Source organism: Hetaerina americana, unplaced genomic scaffold (assembly GCF_022747635.1).
Source record: "Hetaerina americana unplaced genomic scaffold, ioHetAmer1.1.p SCAF_1, whole genome shotgun sequence".
Classification (NCBI taxonomy): domain Eukaryota; kingdom Metazoa; phylum Arthropoda; class Insecta; order Odonata; family Calopterygidae; genus Hetaerina; species Hetaerina americana.
The window spans coordinates 61,098,032-61,122,540 of NW_027286069.1; the positions used below are offsets into that span (position 1 = coordinate 61,098,032).

Consider the following 24,509-nt stretch of genomic DNA (forward strand, 5'->3'; position numbering starts at 1 on the left):
TGATATATTTATTTGTGCCATTTTCGAATTTAATCGTATTTTTACAAGTATTTTTATTAATGACCCATAAAAGTATTTCCAAAGCTCTATCGTAACAGGAAGTGGTCATCAAAGAAATTAGTTCCATTTTATATAGACTATTTGCAATATTACGACGCGTCAACATTGAGAATCACTCGTTTTAATTAGTTTAGCTCGCATATAGTTGAGTTAAATTGGATTTCTCTTCAAGTAAGTGCGTGTACTTTAGAATTAACACTGGATAACCTCTTGAGTGAATTTTCTTTTGCTGTCTGATTTCAACAGAGGTTCATGTGTCTTTAAAAACATTGACGTATCATTGTCTGAATTCCTAGAGATAAGGATTACATAACACCCTTGCTTGCCGTAAACGGTAGTCAAAGCCCTGCCTTTGGATAGTGACGATCGTATCAACCACCAGAGCAACCCAGCCGGTGACTCCTTAACTGTAACAGACTCCTTAACTATGAGACATGCGAAAAACATTTAAATTTAACAGTACCTAATCTAAATCAAAACAATTTAAATTTCTCCTGTAGTCTTACATTGGATCGGAGATGCCACATTGTTGATTATACCGATTCGTTTCCTATAGCAGAATAAATTCGTGTGAAAAATATTAAATCTATCATGTGGGGTGCGTTTTTTCGATGGCACAACAGCTCTCTTAGTGGACACGATGCTTCTGCCAAGATTTTAATGTCTATATATTCTGTAATGGATTCCCAGGTGGACATATGCTATTATATATAAGACTGTTCTATTAATAGAATTCTGAATTGTTTTAGCGAATATTTTTTGTGCGCTTATTTAATTTGTTGTTATATGGTTAGCTTAATTTTTGATGAAAATGCGGTACAGGTTTCGTTGATTTGACTCCAGTGTATCGGCATCTGTTGCAGATTGAAATATGTTCCATTCATTTACGCATGCTTCTGACGTGAAAAACTCTCCACGAAGTCAATTCTTGACATTGGGGAAGAGGAAAAAGACACCTGGGGTCTTGGCTATAGTAGGGAGGATGAGAAAAACATTTCATATTGATTTTTGCGAGAAAATCTTGATTTCGTGTTGGGTTTCACGGAACGTGTATAAAAATCACGCTCATGTGTAATTTTTCTGTTGCAAACGAGTGGGTGGTCTCCAATAAAATATTCAGTATTTCTGATTTGCTACTAACGTTATTCGACAACGTTCTATCATAAATAATAATTGCGGAGTTATTTTTTATTTCCAAAAGAGCAGTGACCGGAGCTCTTGAGTCCACCTTCTTTTGATATTGAATACCTCCCCTCTTAAAACATTTGAAACCAGTTTTTAAACGTTCTATTGGACTCTTCAGTACCCTTCTGGAGCATTGCGTTGAGCATTGGCTGACGATCTGTTTAGGCGGAAGCAAATTTTCAACGCAATATCGAGTGCTACCTCAATCGCTGTCATAGGCCAGGGTACTCATGTAGATGTTCATGTTTCTACTTGCAACGGTTTCCGCTGACGCATTATTGGAGTCACATTAATGTCGCTGTGCCACTCATACAAAATATAATAAAGTTAATAATTATTAGCGGTATTATCATGGCTAAGGGTAGGTTTTTAATAGGTTCTGCATAGCCATTATTGCACTACACAACCCTATCCTTAAGCCTTAACTAACCTGTAACAAAAAAACGTTAGACCCCGTCATACATATGATAATTACTCATTCTTTAGGCCTGAATACTTTCTATCTCACTTGATTCTATCGGAAATGCTTATTATTTTCCTTCTTCTAAGGTTAACAAGATATAAAATTTAATTTTTCACCATGCAAATAAAAGTTAGATCACTAATTTGTTGAACAGCCCTTGTGTAAATATTGTCCGTGAGGTTAATCATATCTTTTGTTAATAATGAATAGTTAGTTAATATTTTCTGCTGGTGTACAAAGTGCTAGGGTTTATACTCATATTTTTATTCGCGTGTTCGAATGAGACTATCCTTCTTAATACTGTCCCTCGCATTCATTCTTAGTTAATATTTGTCTTATTTCTCGCATTTTTATCGAGTCATTGACGCCGCATGTTTTCCGTAGTAATGACCGTAATCATTCGTGTGTTTTTTCCACTTAAGAAAGCTGTAAATCAGAAGAATGATAATAAGAACTTAAATGAAATTGGCTCGTCTCGTATGTCATCAGTTTATGCGTCATATTTTGCAAAAGAAGAGAAAAATTGGTAAATGGAATGCCAAGTTTTTAAATATTTACTGGCCCAATTATTTTTGGTGAATATGATTGAAAAATCGGGTTAAAATTTATAGAATGAATAAAGATCGTTTTACTTTTATATTGGGTTATAGCGAAGATTAAAATCGGTGATATGAGGTTATAGCGAAGATTAAATTCGGTTAAATTTTGTATTATGCCCTTAGAAGTGGTTTTCTCCAAAGTTGCAATAGCCCATTAAGGGTGTAGACTCAGAGTCTTCAGCTGTATTGTTTGTTTTGGTGGCGTATGGAAGATGACTGTGATGGATACTTTTTTTTGTCTCGTTGCTGACCTGGGAATTCGGCTCTCTCCATTTATGCGAATTAGTCTTGCCCTGGCAGGGCCTCTTATAACATTTTAGCTTTTAGAAGACTGAGCATCTATACAAGTCTTGGAAAGCTTCCTCCTTGTAGAGGTACCTCGAACCTCTATTCACAAAATCGTTCCTTTTCACAAAGAATGAGAACAGAAGTAGGATAGCGAGACGTGGAGCAGTGTGGCTGGCAAAAGTGAGGGAATTTTTCTAACCTTCCACTTTTCCTCCTTGTTTCCGTCCCTTCCCCTTCTACGTCCTCCCACCCCCGCGATATTCCCTCACAACCAATCTCCTGCTCTCTGAGTAACTTCCTTACCTCCCACATTTTTTATCTTTCTCTCATATTTTTTTATGTTTCATAGATTTTAGCTATCGGAAAGTTACAAAATTATGGGGAAAATATTACTGTTTATAGTGTTTACATGGCATCGTAACTTTTCGAACCGAGAAACTTGCGATGCATGCGTGTTTTATGTTGAATACTATACCAGTGTAGAATTGTACACTTCCGAAATGTCTATATTACATCTATTGAATATTGCAAGCACCGTATAAAGTCGGCGGTTACCGAATTTATATCGTGCGGAAATTGATCCCAGTTTAAAGTGTATGCTACTAAGTGATGCTTGTAATTTCCTTGTTGAGTGGAAAATATCTCTTAGCCGTGATTGAAGTGAATCCATAATATATAGATTTTATATGCCCAAAATTCTTCATGCTTCACAGCAGCTTACTTGTGGCTCCCTTGTCACGGGGACTAAAACTCAGCAAGGCTTAACACTCTGAGAGGTCTTTCCCTTCGCCGCATACATGAAAAATTTGAAATTTTGGCACCTTTCCCCATTAAGGTTGGACAATACCGTTATAAATCCTCGTCCTGCCGATTCCCTCACCTATTCCTTTTGTCCCCCTCCGCTCATCTCTCCCTTCGCAAGAGAACCTTCTGTCCATTTTTCCCATTCACCTCGCCATATTCCCACTCTCCCTTGTCTTCATCTTCTCATGTCTTCCCTCGGTAAACCTTTCCCGTCTCACCATTGTCCCGCAGTTATCCCCTCCCTCCCGCTGTCTCTTTTTAGGACTATAGCCACCCTCTATTACTCCTCTTCCGAGTCTTAAACGGGGGCCATCCATTCTTTCTCCCTCGCCTTTCTCTCCTCTCACATCCCGAGACTGTGAGGGTCATTGTCTTCCGCATACCCCTTCATCCCGTTCACCCCAACCTTGCTGTATCCTCCCTTCATCACTCCAACCCCACACCCTTTTGCCCCTTTATATACTGCCCTTTTTACCCTCACCCCTCGCCCTCATCTTTCTCAGTGTGTGGACTGCTTCCACTTCTTCCCCTTCATCTCTCTTGCCGCCTCAAGGAAGGTGACGTCCTGGGTTGCCCCCTCCTTTTTATCTTTCGCTAGCCACGTCGGAGGCTATCCGTCTTGCTGCTTGGAACCGATGCGATGATTGGAGTGTGGAAGGCGTGTGTGGTGATTCCGGTAGTCGGGCGTCATCCACATCCCCGCCCTACTCATCTTCTAATCCCGGCTACCTTCCCAACCTCTCCTCGATTTTTCCCATCGCATCAGCTCCTGTCTTATCCCGCCCGTCGTATAAAGTTGACGCGAAATGAAAGGGTCACCTGCTACCTTCCAGGAAAAATATTCTCGTGAGATATCACAAAATTGTTGGATCAAGTCAGTCGCTAGAGAGTGAGTTTTTTGGCTTTTATTATTTTCCCTGCACCAGGATCTAAATTGCCGATTTTCGCATCTGGAAGTTTTTGAATGGCCTAAGACAGGCGTGCAGTTTCCACCACTGGTTTCCGGAACCATGCATAAGGAGCGTTTTTGACTGTAAGGTGATTTCCAAAATAGTCGATTTGCGTCATGTATGGATGTAAAAAAACCATAAACACAGTAATCAACCCGAAGGTCGGTTTGGTAGGTGATGGTAGAGTTCACCCAGTACTATGCCCAACAGCGTGTGAAATTCACATCTCGGGTAGGGGGCCAGTTCCTTTCCCTGTGCCGGTTATGGTTTCCCAGGAAGGCCTGGTACTCGAAAAATCACTTTAGCTTGGGTGGGGCTGCAGGTGCCCAGAGTGCCTTGCTCGAGAATGGAACTCGGGGCCCTCCGGTCAGTAGTCCAACGCTCTACCCCCTGGGCTACCACGACCCGTATGGATATAATGGAGTGGAAATTATTGAAAACTAAATTTACGTTCAAATCATGTGCATCTACATAAATACCCCGCACGCCACCAAAAAGGTGTGTGGTAGGGGGTGCAAAAACGTATACGCATTACGTTACTTCTATCCCTGAGACAAATTTGAATGCCGAAAATCAAACGTTTATCATTGTATAATTTGTTTGAGCATCTATCTCAAATGAACCTGTGTAGTTTATATTCTTGAAAGAAGATTAGGCATATTCATTGGAGATCTGTTTAAAAAAATAAACCTTGGATTTTATAGAGAGGGAATTCGGAGAAATTCATTGCCTAGTTGGGTTGGTATCTTTACTAATCATTGTTCCAGTCCAAAAGGAATATGTATAGGAATGTAACTATGTATAGAAATGCCCATCACGGTGCTTGCATCGTCTGGCGGAAGATTGCGTGACTCCGTTAAAATTGACAATTGCCGATGTTCCCTTCCTTCATCCGTATCTAAGGGCGGAAGATATCTTTTTTGCTTCCACCGTGGAAGGTATTTGGTGCAAGGAGTTGCCTATTCTCGTGGATATTCTTGAAAGGTGCCGAACATCCGCCGCATCTAATGCCTATGATGGGGTTCCGAGTACACTTACGACAAGTTTATGCATTCGGCGCATCCATTCTCCCACTGTGTACCTTCGATTCCCTTATTCCCATCGCCATTTGTGTGCTTTTTTTCCGATAGCCTTCCACTGATAGGTTCCATTCCACCAAGAATGGTCCCAGGAGAAAGCGGTGGCTAATTTTTCTGCCTGTTCCATTCTCCAAATATAATGGCCTCCAGATCGCAGCGCCCACTCCACTCGGTGCCTTCTCCCTCGGGTTCCCGTTTCCCCTGTAGCAGTCTACGTTTGGCCATGGTGGCTGGCTGACTGGCTGCTTCGACGGGAAAACGAGGGACCGATCTTACCGCTCTCTCTCTCCCAATTCTTCCCTTTGGGCAATTTCATTTCCTATTTCCTCTCACTCCTCGGCGTCCAAGTATAACTCTTATATTCAGCGAAGTGAGGGTTCTTTGAATTCATAATGCGTCGTTTTCCCCTATTCTCACTCCCGACTCTTCGCGTTTTTATTTCCGTACTGCTATCTTAACGGCCTCCTCAACTTCGGCAGTAGGAAGGATGCCGACTTTCTGGATACGGAATACCTGTCCACCTATCTGCGTGCACGGTTCATTCTCATAATACTGCAGATAGGCTGTTCAGGTCGCCCATGTTGCTTTAGTATGCATTTTTCGATATGTCACTCCAATGGAAAGGCTTTGTCAAAATTGAGTATAAAATTTAGTTTTACGTCGAATTGTGCTAAATAGCGTGCTTATCCATCTCCTTTGTATTGAGTTGTTATTTTACTTATCTCATCTTTTTTTAGAGTTTGTATTCATTTTCAAAAAGTATTTTTCTATCGTAAAAAAGTTTTAAGCATTACTTTGAGGAAATACTTGATTTCCATTTTGCAGAAGAGAAAATAATGGTAAATGTCCACATAATCGTGAAATTTGTTCTGAACTACCGATCATGTTTTAACATACTCGTGCCCTTTTCAGAGTGACATGTATGTGGTGAAACAATGGTCAGGTATTTATAATACAAATGAACCAGTTTAAGTAATTGCCTCCATTTTCTCTTATGTTTTCACAAGAGGTAAGCGGTATTTATCGTCTGGAATTCGACATCTAATGAAATTTAAATTATTTTTAAGATTATACTTAACTGGGCTATTTGTAATGCTTTGAACCGGGCTTAGAACATCAGTAATATATTCATTTTGATGGGAAAAGCAAATGATATATTTCAGCATATATCTTCATTTTGTTGCGTGTGAAGTGTTTCTTAATGTTCTTTGCCCGTTAAAGTCTATTTTGGGATAGTAGTCAGTGTACCATTACCAGCGTCGAAGATATGCAATGTAGGTTATAAAGAAAGACCGAAAACTCGTATTCGTTCAAAAGAATTGTTTTTCGTGAGTTATTTCCTGTGAATACCGGTTGCTTTTGATAGTGTACGACAATATTGATAAAGTGTACAATTATCATTTCTCCCGCCAGCACAGCTCTAGGGGTCATCGGAACGCACAAGCCCTTCCACCATGTCAAGGTTGTATTCCATGGGAGGAGCATAGTTTATGCATGTACATGAGTGTAGATGTTAAAGGTCTTAATGTATCGTGTATTCTTCTCTTATATAGAAATTTTTATATCTTGGCATATCACCATGTGCAGTCTTCATTATCATGTTTATGCTTCTGTTCAGAAGGTTACGTAAGATTACTTTTCTGCTCGCTCCAGTCCATTTTCTTTGATATTCCTTTTCCAATCTTCATTTCTTCGATGGTAGCTCCGTACTTTGACTTGGACAAATGTGTGTGACTTTTAAAGGTTCAATGTCGTAGAACTTACTCGACCGTTCTTTTTTCCATCTCCTTCCGTTTGACATTCTCACCATAGCGTGTCGTAGTTTTTCAACTCTCCCTCAATTTAGAATCGTCAACGGCCAAAACTCGTCATGCCCTGATCGAAAAACGTTTTAATTTGATCCTCGAGTCATTCTCGTGCCATTCGTCAATTTTACTCGGCATTTGAACTAAATACCGTGAATTATTTTACTTTTATGAATTGAACATAATTTTATTCAAAGCTAATGTTTTTGTAGCTTGAATTTTTCCGGTGGACGACTTAGATATTACCCCCTCATTTTGTGGACTTGTCTATCTCCGGTCCGCTGCTACGTCTTTCATTCTTCATTCCTCACAACAATCGACCTTTCGCGTTGGCTTTTTCTTTTCGTCATTTTGTCCTTAGGGAATATCTTCTGTGCAGGTGTTTTATGTGAACTTTTTTCATTCTGAGTTTTACATTATTGTCTTTTCACTATTTTGCAGTCGCTTTTAAAAAACGATTTTGCAAGAAATCACCCTTTTTGTGGCGTTGGCAAGTTTTAAATAGCCTAAAATAATTCTCCCCGTTATAAATTTCCTATTAATCTGAATTAATTGTTATTTAAATGGCTAACTTTTTATCCTTATATTATTCTTATTATAAAGAAGATGTGCCGTGCATCCAGTTTATCAATTAAAGCATTATGTCACAATTTTGTACTAAAATGATGATATTTCAGAGTATCCCTGAGAAATATGTTATACCTTTCATTTTATGATTTATTTAATTTTAAACGTTTTTTTATCAAATGTACCCTCGTTATTTTCTCGCCATTTAATCAAGAAACACTGTACCATCGTTAATATAATAGTCAGACAAAGCAAAGCACTAGATATACCGCCTCGAAAACTCGCGAATACATTTCTAAGTCTGTCATTAATCATTAATTACGGCTATATATCAGTTATGTATGGTTTTTCATTTGTGGGATTAATCCTTTCTTCGAAATATCTAAATTCATGCTATTAATTCCGAACTTTGCATTCGTTCAGGCAAACGTCTGCACAAGAGTTAGCATTTTCAAACTTTCGTCGCAGTGAAATCGTGATGTATTCTCAAGTTTTCCGTCGCCCTATTCCTTGGCTATTATTCCCTCCGAAAGGAATAAACTATTGGTTATCTTTCAGAACAGGTATAGAGTCGATTCCGTATGTTGATGTTGTACCTTGGAACGATGTTGGTCCTCGGCCTGGCGAACACCTTTCCACGAGTTTTGGCTTGATTTCCCGGTAATGGTGTTTATTTTTATAGATCTAGTTTCCACTTGCTCCAGCAACCCTCTTCAGGGCATCATTTATGGCTCTTTACCCCTTTTTCCGCTCCCCGCCTCACCTTTTCACGTCCTCCATGCGTATAAATAGTGTATCCCTTCTATCTCTAGTGCAAAAGCAGACTCCCGTCGGAACCGCGTTGCCGGTGCGCCTGGAAGATAAAATAGTGTCTGATTTTTTTTTCGGAGCGTTAAATCGATTCAGCCGTTAAAATTTACGGAGCATGTTATTCGAAAAAAAAAATAATTCTCGTTCAAAAGTTTTTGAATTTTTTTTCACGTAGACTATTTCCATGCCATTATTATTGATGGGTTTTATCGCACCTTAATGCTTTGGGGATATTTGCAGTTTTTTTCGCCCTCGTTTTCGTTGCGAGAGTTATTGGCATTTAAGATGTGGATTTCAGATCGAAAGTGTGCTCGTGCTTATTGCGCCGTGTGGGTTACTCATTGGATCGCGTTTCAGTTATATATGTAATCCAACCATTGTTTATTTTAAAATGTCAAAAATGCTGATCATTTAATTAAATCATTAAAAGTTCGCAGTATTTGTCTAAGCATTCAGACATCACGCCTTAGAATTCCTTCCTCTTCAACGGGGTGAAATTAATTTTTAGGCATCTCTTCATATTTCAAACTGCCTACTTGTCTCGATTTCTTATCTTATTTCTTATTTTGTCGCTATGTCCATCATCTCAGGAACCGTAAAGGTCTGGGAAATGGAATGAAATTCGCCTAAACCTTCGAACCTAATATTTAAGCTGTAAAATTAATTTTGGTATTTTATTTTTCTGGACTCTGGGATGTTTACGTCTACATCTACATCTACATCTACATAATACCCCGCAAGCCGCCGCAAGGGCGTGTGGCGGGGGGTGTTAGGTCACCAACCGTAAAAACGAAAAATACCACATGCAAAAAACAACACGGAAAATTACACCCCAGCAGCGCACACACTCATGCAAAACTCCCTCCATCCAATACTCATGCAAACACATACACCGCAAAACAACAAAAAACTGCACCCCAGGATACAGCACCAAAGCCATCCTACAACACGCAAGCCAGGACACAACAAGCAAGAATGTGAAACATCACTACCACATGAAAATGCACCACAAAACACTCAACCCCCCAAAGAGACAGTAAAAGGAAGGGAATTCGACCCAACGTTGCAGGTAGCAGGAATTTCCCCCCGCCGGGAGGGAAGAGGGACTGAAAGGGAAACTTAAAAACAGATGAACAGAACACGAATGATGTCATGCGGAAAGAATGGGTTATTATAACAAAACACATAAGGTTAGTGGAGGAGCATGCATTTAAGTAGAACTAATTATTTTTTAGACACTGAGGGTGGCAAGTGGAATTTTTACTATCTATAATCCTACAGTTGCTATCCCGTATTGTCCGTGGGAAGAAGGAGTCCTTGAGTCGGCTAGTCCTGGCATCTATTTCCCGAATTTTATATGCATGATCCAAGCGACCAATGTATGTAGGAGTACGAATAATCTGCGAGACCTCGGTGCTGAAACATGCGGATCTGAATTTATTTAATAATTTCAGTCTTGCATTGAATCGTCTCTCTTCTAATGATTCCCACCCCAAATCCATGAGCATTTCGGTAACGCTTTGCGTTTTATCGTAGGAATTTTTTACAAAACGGGCTGCCCGGCGTTGAACCTTCTCAATTTCCCGAATGAGACCTTTTTCACTCGGGTCCCACACGCTGCATGCGTATTCTAAATGAGGCCTTACAAGAGCGTGGTAACAACGTTCCTTGACCTTTGAGTCACTTTTGCCGACAATGCGTCTAATGAATCCCAATTTTTTATTTGCTTGACCGCAGACTTTACGTATGTGAGTCCCCCAAGTTAAGTCTTTAGTGAATGTGACACCTAGGTATTTTACCGTATCAACTACTGCTAGGTCACCTCCAGCTAATTTGTAAGCAAATCCCGTTGATCTTTTAAAGAAATTTACCACTGAACATTTATTATAATTTAGAGTCAATCCCCAGTTAGAACACCATTTAGTAATGCAATCTAAATCCTGCGCCAGAATAAAACGATCCTCATCCCCAGATATCTCCCGATAGATCACCGTGTCATCCGCAAACATCCTAATGTTACTTTTCACTTCGCGGTTCAAATCGTTAACAAAAATCAAGAAAAGTAACGGCCCGATCACACTTCCCTGAGGTACCCCCGACGTGACTCGAACGCTGTCGGAACTAGCGCCATCAAGGACTACCCTCTGTTCCCGCTCTGAAAGAAAATCTTTAACCCAACTTATAGCGCCCTTGTTTATACCCGCGACCTTTAATTTATGAATGAGTTTACCATGTGGGACCTTATCAAATGCCTTTTGAAAATCTAAGAAGATGGCATCCACTTGCCTACCTCTCTCACCAGCTACAAGTAAATCATGTGTAAATAATCCTAATTGGGTCTCGCAGGAGCGGGTTTTCCTGAATCCGTGTTGATTGTCACTTAAAAAGTTAATATTGTCAAGGTGTCTCATTATTGAACTGACAATTATATGCTCTAAGATTTTACAACAGATAGAAGTGAGAGATATAGGTCTGTAATTATTGGGATCCTCCCTGTCACCACTTTTAAAAATAGGCGTTATTTGCGCGGCTTTCCAAATCTTAGGTACTTTGCACTCTGTGAGGGATTTGTTAAATATAAATTCAAGGTACGGGGCAATGTTTGGAGCTAAATGTTTTATCACCCTAGCTGGTATATTTTCGGGACCCGGGGATTTGTTGGGTTTAATCTCATTAAGTAATTTTAGAATTCCTTGTTGGTACACTGTTATTTTTTCCATGGGTGGAGTGTGTATTGTTTCTTGGAGATATGCGGTGGCAACATCATTCGAGAAAACGCTTTGGAAGAATGAATTTAAGATGTTAGCTTTAACCTCGCTGTCTGTATGAATTACATTGCTACAATCCCTTAAGCAAGCCACGGTTTGTTTACTCCCATTTACTTCCCTAACATATGACCAGAAAGCTTTGGGGTCAGTGTCCAAGTGCTCGCAAAGTACTTTGCGTTTAAATTCCAGTAAGGCGCTACGTAATTGTTTTTTGGTTTCAATTTTAGAGGATCTATATGTGTCCCATAATTGTGTATTCTCAGGAGATGATGTGTTCACGCCTGCCCTCTTTACCCTAGAGTGTAGCATTCTCTGCTTTCGAAGGGCTTTTCTAACGTCTTTATTGTACCACCTGGGGTCGCGATTTGCTTTAACGTATTTTATAGGTATGAAATCTACGATTCCTTTTTGCATGATATTGACAAATTCTGTCCAAGTTTCTTCCACGTTGACATGACTTAAGCGGGTTTTGAACTCGGGTAGTGAAGAGTTTAATTGATTGGCAAAAGATTCAAAGTCTGCTTTATGGTAATTATAAATTTTTCTTTTTGGTTTAACAATCTTTTTTATTGCTATGTCCAAATGGACATTAATTGCTTTATGGTCACTCAAGCCCTCATCAGTTGATACACTAATAATACGTTCCGGCGTGTTTGTAAGAAATAGATCCAATATGTTCTTTCCACGGGTGGGCATGCGTACTGCTTGATGGAGGGAGTTTCTTTGAACCAATTTTATCATGGAATTGCAAGATTCGCGATCGCGGGTCCCAGATTTAACGATATTGCTGTCCCAATCTATACCAGGGAGGTTAAAGTCGCCACCAATTATGTTTATGCTGTTATTATATTTACGTGTAAACTTGTGAATTTGATCGTTGAGGGTGTGAAGTGTTTTCAAATCTGAGTCTGGAGGTCTGTAGAAAGAGCATAAATTTATGTTGGGTTGATTGGTCCGTAGTAAGGTGCACCAAACACTTTCTATGTTATTATTTTCAAATGAAACTTGCCTGCTTTCAAAATGACTTTTAACTGCCACGAAAACCCCTCCTCCGGGTCTTGTATCTCTATCGTGTCGGTAAACTTTGAAATCTATTGGGAAAATTTCTTGGTCATTAATATCATTGCACAGCCAACTCTCTGTGCCTAATACTATATCAGCGGAATGAGTTTGGATTATGTGTTCTAGATCCGCTGATTTGTTCTTGAGGCTTCTGCAATTTATAACAAGTATAGTTAAATTATTTTGATGTTGAATAACGTCCTTATTAGTGCCTGACTGTAATTTAGGACGCCTTTGTGGGGAAGTGCGTGTCACATGTCTTTCTAAATCATTACCAGTGTTGTCAATGACTTTTATATTTTTATTAATAATATTATACGCGCTATCCCCAGATGTTATTGACCCACTAAGTGACCTGCCCTCTATCCTAAAAAAGGCCTACAGTGGTCGAGTATTCTATCCGCTACCTTACTCGCCGCTTCCGCCGTGTAATGGACCCCAGATCGGTTAAGGGGAGTCCTGCAAGATCGGAGGGTTGGTCTGAGGTCGACGAAGGAGGCTCCTATGTCCGAGCAAAATCTCGATAGTCTCTGGTTTATGCCTTCCACTCGGCTCCAAACCAGAGACCCGCGATCCTCCCTCGGAACGATGCTGCAGACCGTTAGTCCCAGCCGAACCCCCTCGACGCCCTGGACGCGCTTCACCTCGGAGCTCAGTTCCCTAAGGGAACGGAGGACCTCCTCGGATCCACGGTCCGTGACGTCGTTGGTGCCCACATGGGCCACGACCTGCAGCCTAGAGCACTTCGTGCCTTTGACCGCCGCCTCGATCGCCTTCGTCACCTGAGGGACTCCTCCGCCTGGTATACACCAGGCGGTCACCCGTTGATCGGCGCCTACGCGGCGCGCCCTTTCCCTCAATGGGACCATTACACGACGGACATTCGAGCTACCTATTACTACAATTCCCTCCCTTCCCGTTCCCTGACGTCTTACCCTAGGCAGTGCCCTCGGAGTAGGGGTAGGGGCTGCAGGTACGGTGGTGCTGTCATCCGACAACACCTGGTACCTGTTGGAGACGGGGATGGTATCTGCCTCCGCAGAGTCCAATCCACGCCGCAGCGTTACCTTCCCCTTGCCCCGAGAGACAACCCTCCAATCGTCTGACCTACGGACGTGAGACACTCCCTCGTTGGGAGATGGGACACGGGGTAGGTCTCTAATCGCCCAGCCACGTGTAGCATTCGGACGAATCCGTGCACCCATATGGGCGTGGCGGGTTTTCGTATTCCCACTCCGAGCACCATCTCTCCTGAGGGGAGTCCTCCGGCCAGCGATCTCCGATCGAAGCTCCCGCACCATTCTCTCCAGCATGACAATACGGGCCCTTAAAGCCGCGCATTCGCCAGTGCCTTCGAGCATGGCAACAGGGGACCTAGATGAAGCCATCCTAATTAAACTACTGAGTTCCCAACAAAAGCTAACCTGTATACACTATGCTAAAATTTCTAAGAGGGGTTAGTTAAATTTAGCTCAATCAATAAGTTACGCTTTGTAAGTAAGTAAAGAAAGGAAAGAAAAAAGATGGTAAAGAAAATAAAACACTCACCGATAACCAATTAGATTCGACGGACAAAAACCACCGCAAGCCACTAAGAGTACCCACAAGGAATACTACCAAACTAATAAAAACTAATAACAAACAGCACAAAAACTAAATAAACTAACTATTTCACAAAATTAAAGCTAACACTAAACTACACTTCACTAGGGAAGAACAAACACAGAAGTAACAGCAGGCACGCAGGTAGTCTCAGGTAGGGTCGAACCGGTTCTAGGGAGCGAGCTCGAGCACGTCTGTTCTCGGCAGAAGCCAGGCAGAGAATGACGAATCGAAAGAGTAAAACAAATAAATTTTATCATAATGGGAAGGTTTGTTAGTACTCCAATTGATGGATGTCAATGAATTAATGAGAGACTATACTTACTTTGAATAAGTATTATTTTAGTGTTTTATACTTTATTTTATTGTAATATTTATGAAGTGGTTGACTTTACTATTGATAAAGTGCTTAGTAAATCCAGATGTTTTGTTGTGATATATCATAATTTCCTTCATGTTCAAAGTAATTTTTGTGCAAACAATTATTCTTTCCTTAGAAATGGTTCATCCCTTGATGCATAACATTTCTGTTAATTACTTGAATCATCGATCAAATGACTTTCAGTGAATAAACGTTTGTAACATGTACACTTCTTATGTTAATACATGAAATGCTTTATCAAATACCTATTTTACCATTTATAATATTCAGTTTTGCTGTCGGGAATTTAAAAAAACCTCTTCTGATGCATTTTGAGATTGTCGCATTAATTAATATAATTGATAACTTCCAAATGGTTGTCTGCCGTTTTAGTTTGTAATGTTGACCAATTATCTAATAAATGTTGTAATCAACATTGTTTACCCTGTGTATATAAGCTATTTTTTTGATACGGGACTCAAGCCTTTTCTTTCTGGTATAATTAGTAAAATACTAATCATTTAAGCTCTTCATCAGCCAGATAAGAATGAATCCATCACTAAGGCTTTCAGTATTCATCTCGAAATGATTACAAATTTTCCAAGCTGCAGGCATACGAGTTCCTTCGTGTTGGCATTTCTTAAAGCTAGGAATCTCTTAAAACTTTTAGATAACTCTTTAATCAAAACTTTTATAGACGTACTTCTCCTGACTCCATAAACATTTCAGAGCAAGTGATGCTATTTTTGAAATCTGGAACCGTCACGGTCTTTGTTGATCAATCCCTGGATTTTAAAGAATTTCTAAAATCGAAATATTCTCCGCGGCCATTTTTTCTTTATTGTTGAATTATCTGACCAGTCCTGCTTATTTCCGTTGAATGTTTCACTCAGAGGTGGAAATACATGGTCTTTTGACTTACTCCTGATTTTTGCCGCTTCATCAGCGCATGAGTGCCCACCATCCGAAGCCTTGTTCATTCTACTAACCCGCTTAAGTACAGCTAGTGTTTTGGCGGGAGAAGGATATTTCCCAGCCAGATCTGCATGCAGTGCTTCTCCCCTCGAAAATTGGTCTTAGAAGTTGGGTGTTGAGGAAGGGGTAGGGTGGAAGTGGAGAGGGGCGGGGGAGAACTGGAGGGGAGCGAAAGAGTTTAAGTTTTGGCGGATAATCGCCCATCTGCCATAAGATTTGGAAAAGTTTCATCGTTGGCAGTGGGGGGCCCAAAGCAGCCGATTTCCCCGATCCCTCGCCTTCTTTTAACGACCGGGTCTAAAAGGGTGATGTGAGTGAAAGGGCCGAAAGGTGTGATTGGTAAATAGGGAACAGTTCAGAGGGGAGGGGTTTTTAAGGAAAGAGCCGGTCCCGAGGCTCATCTGATCTGGGAGCGGTAAGGCAAGGGACGGAGGAGGGTGAAGGGATTGAGGGAGGAATGAGAAGTGGGGTTGATGGGTGGGTGTGTCTTACCTCGCAAAATTACCGCGGGAGATCTCTCAACTCTGCCTTTTGTATGCCGCTTTGAAGAGCTTTTCGAAGGGGACGGGGAAAGTCAGTCCCGGCTGCTTTGGCCCTCCCCCGTTCTGATTCCCACCTCCACCCCCTAGACCCTCTCACCATTCGCCCGCTGCCCCTTTTGTTCTTCCGATTAGTCCCCTTCCGGTTTGGATAAGTTCCTTCCCGTGCTGGTTCTCGTCCTCCCCGGATTCCCCTTCCTTCCCTTCTTCAAAACTCCTCATCTTCCATTCTCTTCCTTACTCCCTCCGTCGTCAATACACTTCCCGTTCCCTCCCTCCTCTCATTGTCTCTCCACTCCCGGGAACTCGGAAGTCACATTTCCACCTCTCTTAAACGATGCGAGGCCTCTTAAAATGTTGCTATAGTTCCGCACCTGCCTCCTCATTCTTTGATTTTGCCGCTCCTCTTTTCATATGGCGTCTCTTATTGTTGCTTTAACTTTTATTCGAGATTTCGCAATTGACGGTTTTTTATGGAATCCGCCTGAGCCTGGAATCTCACATTCTTTCTCTGGGTGAGTGTCTCCATTCTGGCCTACGTTTCGATGCATTTGAAACGTCGGCCAGAATGGAGACTCATTCGGTGGAAGACTAGAGGAATTTCTCCCTGGAATAAATGTCTCAAAGTTGCTTCTATGAAAACACCCTCACCGATGACGCAAGGTCTAACGATTACGGCAGGGTCCTGCATTGTTGGGTACCAATGGAAATGGAGTCATTCATTTGAATTATCCTAAATAATCTTCGTAGTATTACCCACCTCAACGATTTTTCTGGTGAATTATATATTAATTTGAAGAACTGGTGTTCACTATATATTCGTGTATTTTCAGTGTCTTCGATTCCCGTATTGCTTTTATTAAGATCATATTACTGCTTTCATCATGCATATATGCAGTTTATACGCCTTTCGTAGGTCGAAGTCGGTCCAATAGATTTCCTAACAAAAAGTTTGACTGTCAAGAACTGTTCATGTAGGAATAAATGAATGTTTTATTGGATATATGTGGTTTTGTAGTTTAACGATCCCACTAGAAATAATAAATTCACTCAAATATTTTAATATAGATCATTTGGAATATTGTAGAGTTTCAGCATGAAAATCTAAAATACGTACGTCGCCGAACCGTTGCATTGCATTTCATTTTCTTTAAAAAGTTAACCATTTGTAAATGTTCCTATTTATATTGTTTTTATTTAGTTTATTGTGCAATAACTTCAAGAATATGTCTGTACGTACCTTAAGAAACATATTGACAGTCTATTGAGTGTGTAGGTGCAAAATACTGTTTCAACGAAATTGATCCTCGAAACTATTTTATTTTCTTTCAGGCATGAGTGAGATGGAATATTTTATCATTCTAGCATTAATCCCCGTGTCCTAAATACTGCATTGTAAGAGAAACAGTAGCAAGTCTATCCGCGCGGAGGATCTAATTGCGATTATCCTTCTAGAGTCCTGTGTTTCCCCTTGCCAAATATTCTGCGGGCTCCAGTGCTATTTCCCTTTGTCTTCTCTTTCAAAAACACAGCCATATAATTCTCAGGCTACCGTATCCTCTCCATTCGACTCCAATTTTACATCCTCCCTCTCCATGGACAACCTAAGTCGCCTCATATCCCCGCTCCCCTTACTCTTCTTCATTCCATTCCATTCTCCTCCCTCCCCCATCTCCTGCTTCTCATTCGTATGGTCTGAGTCAGCAAGATGGGTTGAGAGGGTGGGAGGGAAGGACGGGGTTAGATAGCGGAAGGGTTGTGGAGGAAGGTTGGTCGAGAGAGAGACGTAGCGCAGCCGGAGGCAAAATTTCAAATAGTTGATCAATGCTGTGCTATCCCTATTCTCTCCCTCTCTCCGTTCCAAGCTACTCCCCGAAAAGTCTTAACTCCTGCCCCCCCCCCCCTCTCCCTCTTTCTCTTTTGCACTCCTGCAGCGGCCATCCAATTTCATAATCCGAAAGGTAGGAGAGGAGGTTGTAGGAGGTATTACGTTGTTAATTGTTACCCATCAGGGATGAAAAGGGGATTCGCGTGTGTCTTCGGCAGATACTTTCTTTCCCCACTCCCCGAGTTTCGGATGGTGGGTGATCGCTAGCTGGAGTACATTCGCTACCTGCCGACGATGAGTAAGCAGTGTTCTCAGGAAGAATTTATTTTGGAAGTTTGACTGGACAAATAAAACGGGTTTACCTGTTTGCTCCACCGTCGTCTGCCGCAAAATTATTCGGCTATTGATTCGGAAATCTTGTTGAATTCTGAGGAGAGCCCTCGTAAGTTTCTTTCTTAAGGTTGATATCTCCAAATATATATTTATTACATCAAAGTTTATCTTTTATTTATTGAACTTTGTTAGTTAATTTAACTTGTAGACTAACCGAAGATGTTTGCTGATAGAATTAAGGAATTCCTTCTGCACTATAGAGTGTTGTTGAATGACAACCTTGATAACAGTCAGTAGATTTTAGTCAATCAAAGATAATTTTAAGCAGAAGGAGATATGCGGCTTGAATATTAGCACTTGTCATACTGGTTACATTGGTAGGCATACGAAGGAGTTGCGATGTTCCTATCATTGATAGTAATTTGCTTCCACTACTGACGTTGCTCAGTGTTTTCGGATCCAATGCTCGTTTAAATTCACATATAATGTATTATTTTCACATAATCTACATGCATACACATACTTGTATACATCCATACGTACACAAAAACATAATGGGAATGGGGATGAATATACTAAGGAAATCAACCACTTCATAATTTTATACTAATGATAATTAGACTCACTATACTTTTCTTGAGTTAGTCCAACTAGTGCATTCTAAAAAATACCATCCTGCCTTTAAGCGTGCAGTTTTCTTAACAGAAAGTTATTGCCTTTTATTAGAGAGATATTTTTTCCTGAAGCGATGGAACTATACTTTTTGTGCGTACATGCGTACCAAACAATTTGATTTCCAAACCTCGCTTCACATGTTGATGCCCCTGCAGATTTGCAGGTTGGAAAATAATTAAAGTGTTGCTCATCAACGTCGTGGATTCAATAATTTGATTAAGTTTTGGTTTATTTGATTAGTTTTGCCGGCCCGATTGTGAGATTCTTAAAGGTAAATATTCGCTGGTCAATTTTCAAAACATTAATCCGCATTCGAGTGAAATACGTATTGCACGTGCATATTTTTAATAACGACGTAGATTTGTTGCTGTTGCTGTAACAAGGACCAGGGATAGGTCTTAAAAACCCCATTATGCAAATCGAGTAGTAGCGTGGTCATGCCTCCTTTCCGGAATACAGAGATATTTCGAGTTATTGTCGGAACGACCGAATTTGTTTTAAGGAAGAAGATCGCCGCGTTAGTATTTTCACGCTCCTCCCTTCTCCACCAACCTCCGCCATCTTTCCCAACCTATAACCGCCCTCCGACATGTTTACGTTCGCCAAATCCTCCACTCCCACCCCTCTCTCTCGTGGGGAAACTCAATTCAGCGCCCTTAACCGCCACCTCCCATTCTCTTTCTGTCCCTGCTCTCCTTCCTTCGCCATCATATGGTCCCCTCACTCCATTTCGTGTCTCCCCCTACTGTCTCTCCCATATACGGAATCCCTACTTCAACTCCACTCATCCCCTATACTGGTGGGCTCTTTGCTTCAGCCCTCTACCCCGGTCCCCTCTCCTGCTGAGAATTGCAAATGGCTCTTTTGGCGGTAATCTCTGCTCTACCCCCTTCATCTCAGCTTCCAGAAATCGGGTCCATCCCTTCCCCTTTAGTGACCATTCCCCATCCGCTTCATCGAGTGAGGTATAGAATATATGGAAGAGGAATTTAGCGAGGGCTCGCAGGGTGGAGGTGAGGAAGTGGGTGGCTGGGCATAACTCTCTCCAACTCTTTAGTCTCGGAAACTTGGCGATGTTGAAAAAAGTTGTGGCACATTTTTTTACTCTCGAAAGGCGGGTGGCGTCGGCGTATTTGACAGTTGACGAGTTCCAGGTTAAGTTCCCCTTTATCTGCCCCCGTTAATGTATTCGCTCGTCGATTTCAAAAAGGTGCATTTTTATTTTCATTTTTTTTTCTTCGCCAGAAAGTCAACGAATTCATGCAAATTAATTCATGACGCTTTAAAGTTTTCTGAGGTTTGCAGGTTTCAAGATTTTTTACGGCAATATGCGCCCTTGAATTTGTGGGCCGACGGAGATGAGTGGGGTGTCACGTCGTAGATTCGTGGTCGTGGTTTCCTTTTCCTATATCTTTCTCTCTGTCCCTTTCTCTTCCTCCGAATCCATATCCATCCATTCTCTTCCCGGGAATGTGTTCCTGTTGGGAGGGAGGGCGGCTCATCTGGACCTCTCTCATTCTCCCCTCATGTGTCCAAGTGCTCTTGTCTCCTCTATCTTGTCTCCCCCGCCCCTCGTTCCGCTGTTCTCTTGACATTCCCGTTTCTCGCCACTTTTTTATCGTAATTTTTTTCATTCTCGTCACCCCCTATCGGCGATGTTGTCTTGTACAGTGGTGTGGTACATCATAATATTTCTTCTTTTCCGGTGTTTTCCGGTGGATTCCCATTATCTTTTCTTTCGCAATTCATTCTTTTTTTTCGTTTCCCGTTACTTTTATTGCGTTGGTATATTTATTACATTTAACAAAGTCAGAGAAATAATTTAGTTTTAGAAAAATAGCCAATGCAACTAAAATTTTTTTTACTTTTTCAAAAAACTAAGTCATATTTTTAATTGTTAATATTTAGCTCATAATTAGGCATGACCTTCACGCCGTTTCCTTTCTGTGTAGATACAGTCAAAGAGGCCTAATTAATGGCAATGGCTTATTCCTGTGTTACTTTCTCCCAAAGTATCCTGTCCTTGTTTTGACTTTTTTATGCTACATGTTTCTCTTTTCCTGGTACACATCTTACGATGTCCATGTTGTCTCGAACAACATTCTCTTCTCTGGTGTTGGTGGTGATTCAAACATCGCCCGTTCCTCAACCTGATCAAGCCAGCGAAGAAAGATTTTTTCCTGGTCTTCTATCAACGGAACATCCAATTCAAATTTATATCTCACGCATTCCTTCCCTCTGTGCTTTACTTTCACCAGAAATTTTTTCTAAGGCCCCCCCCCCGTATTTAGGCAACATGTACGCTTAGTTTGACGTCCCCAAGTTTTATCTTCTTTTCATTGGAGAGGAGTACATATCTTTACCCTGCTACTTTTGGTCCTGCTGGCAAACCAATTTAATGCTTGCAGCGCACAAGTTATCAGCAACCCTTCCGTCAGTCTCCACACACCTTATATCCGTGTCATATACAATACCATATTTCTCAGGCATTATTATTATAAGGTAATCTACCTGTTGAGGCAGGTTTTTGGATGGACACAAGTACCAAATAAATATTTTGTGACTCCTAACGAAACACAATCCAGCAGCCTACTTTACATCAGGTCCCTCTTCATCTCTGAGTACCTTCTTTCTCCCTTCATCCCGTCCAACATCCCTATCCTATTCCTTCCCTTTCCTCGTTTGCCCAACATTCTCCCCTCTATCACAGTCTTCAACATCCCACTGCCTATCAATACGCCCTTCATCCATTTGCCCTGCCTCCATAGGATTTCTCCCAACAAACCCCTCTCTTCGCCCACCATACCAAGTACTTCCTCATTTGTTTTCTACTCAGTCCATTTCACCTCCATTCTTCTTAACACCCACATTTCAAAAGCCTCCAGTCTACGTCCATCCTCCTGCTTCAATGACCACGTTTCCGCGCCGTTCATGGATATTCTCCACATCAAAGTTTTCACGAATCTTTTCTTAATATCCTTACTCAACGTCCCTGCCATCAACTCCCTCCTCCTTGTGAAAGCCTCTTTGCCTAGCGCAATTTTTCTCCTTACGTCCCTACTACTTTGACCGTGTTGGTCCAAACACTTACGAGATACGTAAACTGTTCTACCTGCTTTAGTTTTGCCCTCCTATTTTAATGTTTAGCTTAGTCTTCTTCTTTCTGGAAAATCGCATAACCTTTGTATTATTAATGTTGATCTCGTCCCATATCTGTCGCCCTGAGTTTCCAATTCACTCAGCAATGCTTGCAACCCCTTGGCTGACTGACGAACTAAAGCTTGGTCATCAGCGAACCTACCTGATTTTACGAATTCCCCGCCGACTTTCATTCCTACCTCCAGTTCTTCCCATGCCTCTTTTATCATTTCCTCCACATATACGTTGAAAAACAACGGTGATAATGGTCAACCCTGCCTTACACCTCTTCCTCACACTGCCCAAGTGTAAATAATTACAAATTAATCCACTTTCTCGAATTTTAGGCTCAAGATACTTTCATTGTTCCCTTGCTCCATATAGAATGCATATATTTCGGTCCTATTTTCTGTTGTTTCGATTCTCTTTTTTTCCTTCTTTTGCCCCCTGTAGAGTTACGGGAATTATACCAATAATGCCTTCTTTTCGGCGTATGGAAGTAGACGTGCATTTACTCTCTTAATTATTAGATTGTCCATACATATATCTATTTGTACCCATTGATTCATAACAACATTGAAATTTCATGCGAAATTATCTTTGTTTTGGATCATTAATTTGAAATTATTAACTAAAAGTTCTGATTCCCATATTCACTACCTCGAAGTGACAATGAGTTTAGAACAGTAGTGAGATTTACTGAACGCAGGAATAATCTAGTTCATGAAATGTTAGCATGTCGGTCCATGTTACATGATTTGCGTTTGTTAGAATTGTTTAATTTATGTTTAAATTGTATTGTAGTACCAAGCGACTGGGAGAAGAAAATAATTTTAAATTTAGTATATGGATGAAAAACGGGAAAAGTATATTAGCTCCATCTTAAAAGTATGGAGAAATTCATCTTTTGATTATACTTGGGAAAGCGTTTGGTGGTGTTGATGAAAAGAAAGCAGAATGTAACTACAGCATCTGGTTAGTGCAGTGTGAATTTTGTGTCTAGTAGAGGATATACCGAGCTGCTGACACGTCAGTATATTCCTAAGAAATTCATGAATGAGAGCAAAAAATGCATATCGTACACGAATTGATTTGGATATGGTTTAGGACTGGGTTGTTCAGAGGAAAATTATGGTATATTTTTGAAGAGTGAAGAGTGATTGCATATCAATGAACGATGTGCAATCTGGGAAAGAAAATAGTTCGGCAAGTATTTTAAATGTTTTTTATGATTGAAACGTAAAAACCTGACGAAGAGTAAAGCTTTCAACGCTCAGCTTTTATTTTGAAATTAACCTTTTTAAGAGCCCAGTCGTTACCTTCTTTGAGTCTAAGTATCGAGGTGGGGGATTCGATTTTGGTGATTGTTATTTGGAGATTGAATGGGCATGTGAAATAGCTTAGGGGAAGCACGTCTTCTGTTAAAGCGTCACATTTTCAACTTCTTGCATGCACTTCAATACTCCTATTCGTGATAAAATTTTATGAATTGTCTGTTCATAACTCTAATTTGTTGATGCTAACATGAGTTCAATTTAAACGGCCTAATTATTCAATTGGATCCGAAATTCTAAAAATAGTTTGAAAATAGGATGGTATGACAGGTTTTACGTGAAATGACAGCTGTTGGTGTAGTTTTCTATTACTTGCAATCTTCGATTATTTTCTTGAGTGATTCTTAGAATTGGAATTACATATCTTTCCAGGAATTCTGAAAACCCCTTGGTGAACCGTGAAGTTGTCATTTGGAAAAAATCGTGGGAGGAGCGACTGGATAAGTGTGCTTTGCGGAGTGACAAATAACGTAAGTGCTATCAATAACTGTCATTTATTATCATTGAATGAGAATGTGTTGATATTTGACATTATGTGCTTAAGTGCAGGCTCATTTGCTATTGGCGGTAGATTGAAGTAAACCGTCTCTGTCAGAACTCAAATGGCACACGGAGGAGTATATCCCTTGGAATTATTTTGATACGTGCACATTTTTCGCCTTTTCATCGATCCATTCAAAGTAGCCGAGCTTCAGGAAAAATCATGATATGCTTTGCATTATTCACTACGTGGAGGACTGGCGGAAAACGGTCGGACGTTCAGCGCTTTGGTTGAGGGTTTTTTTCTTTCCAGTTATGAATGTAAGAGCTGTCGTAGGGTAATCCCCAACCTGGTCGTGCCTTGATCTGTTGGCCAGCTGGCAAGGGAACCCACGGAAGGATGGCTAGGGTACGCCTGAATGCCCTCCCGGAAAACCTTGTTCGTATCCACTCGGTAATAAAGTATTTCCTCGAATTCCGCGAAGAAATGCATGGGATTCGCAAAATTCCTAATACGACCTCGAACGATTCTATATTTTTCATGGAATTTTGGAACATTCCTATCGTTATTTTGACTCATTTTTAATGTGGGTGCTTGACTTTAATGTTTTTCTCACGAATTATTTCGTCTCTGCGTATTGACTCGGTGATAAAATAACTTACGCTCCTTACTAAAATGCAAAAGAGTCATTCAAACTAGTAAGGGACGTAGGAGCTTAGAGGCGAACACTAGCAAGTTCCCCTTAAAAAATAAGTATTGATACGTTTGGGCTCTCTGCGTTAAAAAAAGGACTTTTTTGTACG

General features: G+C 40.9%; 1 long non-coding RNA gene across 2 annotated transcripts in view; it reads left to right on the plus strand.

Moving 5' to 3' along the window:
• Positions 1 to 23,691, plus strand: part of LOC139685828 (uncharacterized) — a 189,094-nt gene extending 165,403 nt beyond the window's left edge. For both annotated transcript variants that reach the window (XR_011700230.1, XR_011700229.1), the window contains one exon: positions 23,598 to 23,691. This is a non-coding gene — a long non-coding RNA (uncharacterized lncRNA). The remainder of the gene's footprint in view (positions 1 to 23,597) is intronic.
• The last annotated feature ends 818 nt before the right edge of the window (positions 23,692 to 24,509 follow it).